We start from the raw sequence: 5,388 nt of genomic DNA on the forward strand, positions 1-5,388 counted from the left end.
AAGCTTCCAATGCTAGGGATGGATTTATATCTTGTTGAGTTGTTGGTCAAAGGGTTCCCATTGGAACCCCCAAACAACCCAGGCTGTTGTCAAGGTTCTTGGTGGCCATCCACACACTGATGGCAAAGTGAGGTTCCATTGCTGAAGACACTGACAGCTGGACAACCAGCTGAGCACAGAGGAGTTGAGCTGGTGGGCATCTAGAGCCTTCACCCCTACAGACTAGCGTTCGTGGTACTTAAGGACACTCTGCATGCTCTCAAAGGAGAGAGATAAACAAATACCAACCCAACTAGACATGCTTCAGTCTACTACAGTGACCTGCCTGGAAGATACACTTTGTGCAGTAGTGGCACTACGCTTGTATGAGTAACCAGCCACGTTCTGACTGGATTCAAGTCCTACTCCACGAGATGGAACCGACACACCATGCTGACTTGGTGGCCAACAACCTGAGACTAGATAGACCAGGGACTTAGTGGAAACCAAATACTATCGTTCTGCTAAAGGAACATAACAATGACTCCTAGTGACATTTTTGTTACACTCATAGATTCATGCCTTGGTCAGCCATCACCAGAAGCTTTCCCCGGCCGCCGATGAGACCAAATTCAGAGACTCATAACCAGACAACATGCAGAGAATGAGAGACCTTGGAGTTCTCAGCTCAAAAGAAATGTAGTCATTAAATTCAACTCCTCGGGGCTCAGAGAACTTAGCAGAAGAGGAGGCAAAAAAGACTGTAAGAACCAGAGGGGATGGAGGACACCAGGAATCAATGACTTCTAATACAACAGAACCAAAGCACCATGTAAACTCAGTCTGTGGCAGCATGTGCAGGCTTTGCACGACTGTGCACATAGAGCTGAAAGGAAATGTGGGCATGCCCCATCCCTAACCCAGAAGCTATGTCCAACTGATCGTCACTTACACATGTAAATTTAGTTTTTCCCAAGGAAGTTTCATTGGGAAACTAACCACTCTTAAGGGACCCATGCAAATCGGTGGATGTCCAACATGAAATGAAATCCATGCTTCTTTGGAGATTCTTTGTCTCATAATGTTAAGTTAGAACATTTTTATCTTGATTTTTACTTGTAATTCTTGCAGGTTCTTTGCATATCTATATATCTATATCTATTTCCTATTTTGTGTTTTTACAGGATTCTTGTGTTTGTGAATGTGTGTGTTTCTGTGTCTATATGCATTTCTTGAGCTTTGTCTTTGGGTCTTTTTCTTTTTTTCTTTCTTTTAAAAAAATAATTTACTTTTATATTACACACATTGGTGTTTGCCTGTATGTACGCCTTTGTGAAGGTGTTGGGTCCCCTGGAACCCGAGTCATATATGAGCTGCTACGTTGGACACTGAGGACTGACCCTAGGGCCTCTGGAAGAGCAGTCAGTGAGCCCTCTCTCCAGCCCTGGCTCTTTTTCTTGGTTGATTATTTCATTCTATTCTAATTTGTTTGTTTTTATTTCATCTTGTGTTCATATGTTAACTTAATATTATTTTTTTGATGTGTGTTTGTTTTCTAAGGAGACTGTGATGCGGCTTGGGATAGGCGGGGAGGTGGGAAGGAACTAGGGGAAGGGGAAATTGTAATCAGAATGCACTGTGTAAAGCAAGTCCACTTTCAATTTAAAAAATAAGAAAGCATTTAAAAAGATAACAGGTTCTGGAGGGACTCAATGTTGAGGCTAAGGAAACAAGCAGCCTTTGAAAGGGGGTATTCTGAGACTCTACAAACATTCTCTGCCCTGGGATGCCTTTTGAGGAAACCAGGTTAGTATTTCTCCATTTCCTCCTTTCTCTTCATTGAAGGTCGATGTTGGAAACTCCCTTTCTGTTAGACTGGACTCCCCTTGGGTGTGTCCTTAGCCATTGATGTGTTTGTCTCCTACAACCTTGGCATATCACATTTCACTGTAACACTGCCTGGCTCCCATACAATCTGAGATTCTGGGAGAGGACTTTTAGATGGCATCTCAATTATAACACCATGCCCCACTCAAACCTTTTCTATAAATGACAAAGAAAATAGACCACAACCCCTTGTGTGTGGGAATTCAGGGTCTCTACCAGGACCCTTGTGAAACTCAAAGAAAAAAGGTGCTCCAATGCTGATCCTGACATCATGGATGATCGATCCGTTCTCAAGAGGCTCACATATCCCTTAGGGGAATCAGTTACCATCCTCCCCACAATATTTCTCTGGATAAAAGGGTAAGAATATCAGCAGATAGCATCTGAGATCTATAATAGAAGTTTCTCCACTCTGTCATAACCGGTCTATGTGATCTTTCCATCAATGTATTTAAAATGTTGTCATTTTCAACTTTCTTTCTTTTGTCTGCAATGGCAGGGACTTCATATAGAGTCTGGAATAACATAGATCTGTGTTTCTGGGCCACAATCATCCATATTTGGCGGCAGAATGAGCTATCATATCTTCTCCCTTGATAAGAACTGTATTCTTACACCTATGGTTTTTATATCCAAACATGGGTCTCAGGGATAGTCTGATTTTACTGGAGGAATCATTGAGATTGGTGACAGTTGGGTTGGAGATACGGCTCAGTGGTTAAGAGCACTGGCTGCTCTTCCAGAGATCCTGAGTTCAATTCCCAGCAACCACATGGTGTGACTCACAACCATCTATAATGGGATCTGATGCCCTCTTCTGTCGTGCAGGCATACATGCAAATAGATCACTCATATACATAAATAAATCTTTTTAAAAATTGGTGCCAGTTACCATCATGGATCCCTTAGACCCAAGCGTCTAGTGTTGCCTCCTTGGTCAGATCTATGAGTATTTTCTGGGAATCAGATCCGCCTTAGTTTAGTCAATGGTCCATGGGTTTAATATGAACCGGTCATTAAAATTCTGTTTGTTTGGATATCCCTTTGGGTTCTAGAACATTCTGTTTATTTTTTCTTCCTTTTTAGAATGTTTGGGTTGTTAATTTGTTAACATTTGGTTGTTTCCTTTTCCACTCCTACAATATCTAACTTGAGGAAGGAGTCAATGTTTTTTTTTTTTTTTTTTTTTTTTTTTTAAATGCTCATTTGATTGTCCAGCTGGTCTTATGGCTATAATGATTATGTTAGCCTAACTTTCAAATGTAAATGTTAAAAAGAAAATCTAACTAAAGATAACTAGGTTTTATGCTTCTCTAAATGATGAACATTCAAAAATTGGTTCTGCATACTAAACAGAATACAAAGCAGTAAATAGAAGATCCTGTAATTGTTTTTATGTGGGACAATCTATCCCCGAAATTCCTAAAGCATGACTAAGAAAATCTGTGGCCACTTCATAAAATTAGAACTTTTTTGGCATGCCTTTTTAAAATGTGTGTGTGTGTGTATGTATGTATGTGTGTGTATGTTTGTATGTATGTATGCATGCATACATACATAAATGTAAGCTCTTGAGGAATGCTCTGTGGCTTGCTACTGACTCCTTTAGAAAACTTTTTTTTTTTTTTTTAAAGATCCTCATCTTCACTAAGCCTTGATAAAATACACCTGTAAAAATCTAAAACAAAGGGAAAAACTAAAAATCCCACCTAACCCATTTAAATGCATGCAAAGCCACCTTAAGGTTTGGAGATGATTCTAATGCATTTTATTATATCGTAACTTTAATTTCTCTTTTCCAACATATTTTTGGGCAAAAATTCCTCTCTGCACTTTTTTTGTGCTAAAGGAAAAGGAAATGCTTTCAGCTGTGTGTTGCAGAATGCTATCTTCCAAGCATAGTCTGTCAGTGTCATTGGAATAGCTGTCACTAATCGCAAGAGACCTAGAAGGTCAGGCTGGTTGACCGCTGATGCTCCTACACAGAAGGATGGGTCACTGGATCCTGCACCTTCCTGTCTGTTAGGTGATGCTTCCCTCATTTCTCACTGGGAGATTCTAGAGTATATAGAAGATGGACAGTTAATGGATGTAGAGACTCCATCTGTGCAGCTATGGAGAAGTCACCGTCTACCCTGATGTAGCTTTGGGGTAACCCATGTCCCCAAAGCACAACAGACTCACAGGCTTCCCAAGTGTAACTTTATCTCTCCACTATCCTTGGTCCACCAGCCATAAGATAAGAGATGAAAACTGGAGGGATACAAGAAAAGAAAAGAAAAGAAAAGAAAAGAAAAGAAAAGAAAAGAAGAGAAGAGAAAAGAAAAGAACAAAGAAAAGAAAATCCAACGATTGCTGTCTGCAGACAACATATTACACACAAGAAGTTCCAGAATCCCACCAGAAAACTTTGAGATATTGTCAACAGTTTCATCAAAGTGTCAGGACACAGGATCAACGTAGAAAAAGCCATAGCTTTTCTACACACTGACAACAAACATCATGGGAAAAATAATGGACATGCTCGAGTTCACAGACAGCATCAAAGAAAGTAAAAATATTTAGGAGTAAACCTAACCAAGGATGTGAAAGACATCTATGGTGGAAACTTTAAATCTCCAAATTAAGAGATTCAGGAAGAATGGAAAGCTATACAATGCAAATGGATTGACAATCAATATTATGGAAATGACTATTCTACCAGATGCTCTTTACAGATTCAATGCAATCGTAATAAAAACTCCCATCTCATTCTTCATAGAAATGAGGGGGAAACTATCCCAAAACTTATTTGGAAGCATAAAAGGCCCTGATAGCCAAGGTAATCCTAAGCAAAAATAACAGAGCAAAGGGGAGTTATCATTCCATATTTCAAGCTATGGTTTTAAGAAACAAAAAACAAAAAAACCTCAAACAACAACAGTAACCACAACCAATGATACTGACATAAAAACAGACATGACAGACACCTATGGGACAAAGCAAAGACACAAACATGAGTACATATAACTACAGCCATTTCATTAAAAAAAAAAAGAAGAAGAAGAAGAAGAAAGTTGGATACCCATAAGCAGAAGAATGAAATTAGACTCATATCTGTCAAAAACATATTTGCACAAAAACAAACAAACAAACAAACAACCGAACTCGAAAACTCCAAGTGAATCAAAGACCTAAATCTGAAACCTGAAACACTGAAACTTCTAGAAGAAAACATAGGCAGTGTCTTAGTTAGGGTGTGTCTATTGCTGTGAAGAGACACCATGATCACAGCAACTCTAAAGCATTTAATTGGGTCTTGCTTACAGTTTCAGAGGTTTAGTCTGTAAGTCAGTATGGTGGGGAACACCCGAAGGCAGTTATGGGAAAAGTAGCTGAGAGTTCTGTATCTGGAGCTACAGGCAGCAAGGGGGGGGGTGCCTTACTGAGAAGGAGAAATTGGCTTAAGTTACCCCAGGTTGCCCCCAGTGTCTGGGGCTATCCTTAAACTAACCTGCCGCATATGACTCAATTCTGTTTCCC

Source organism: Mus pahari, chromosome 19 (assembly GCF_900095145.1).
Source record: "Mus pahari chromosome 19, PAHARI_EIJ_v1.1, whole genome shotgun sequence".
NCBI lineage: Eukaryota > Metazoa > Chordata > Mammalia > Rodentia > Muridae > Mus > Mus pahari.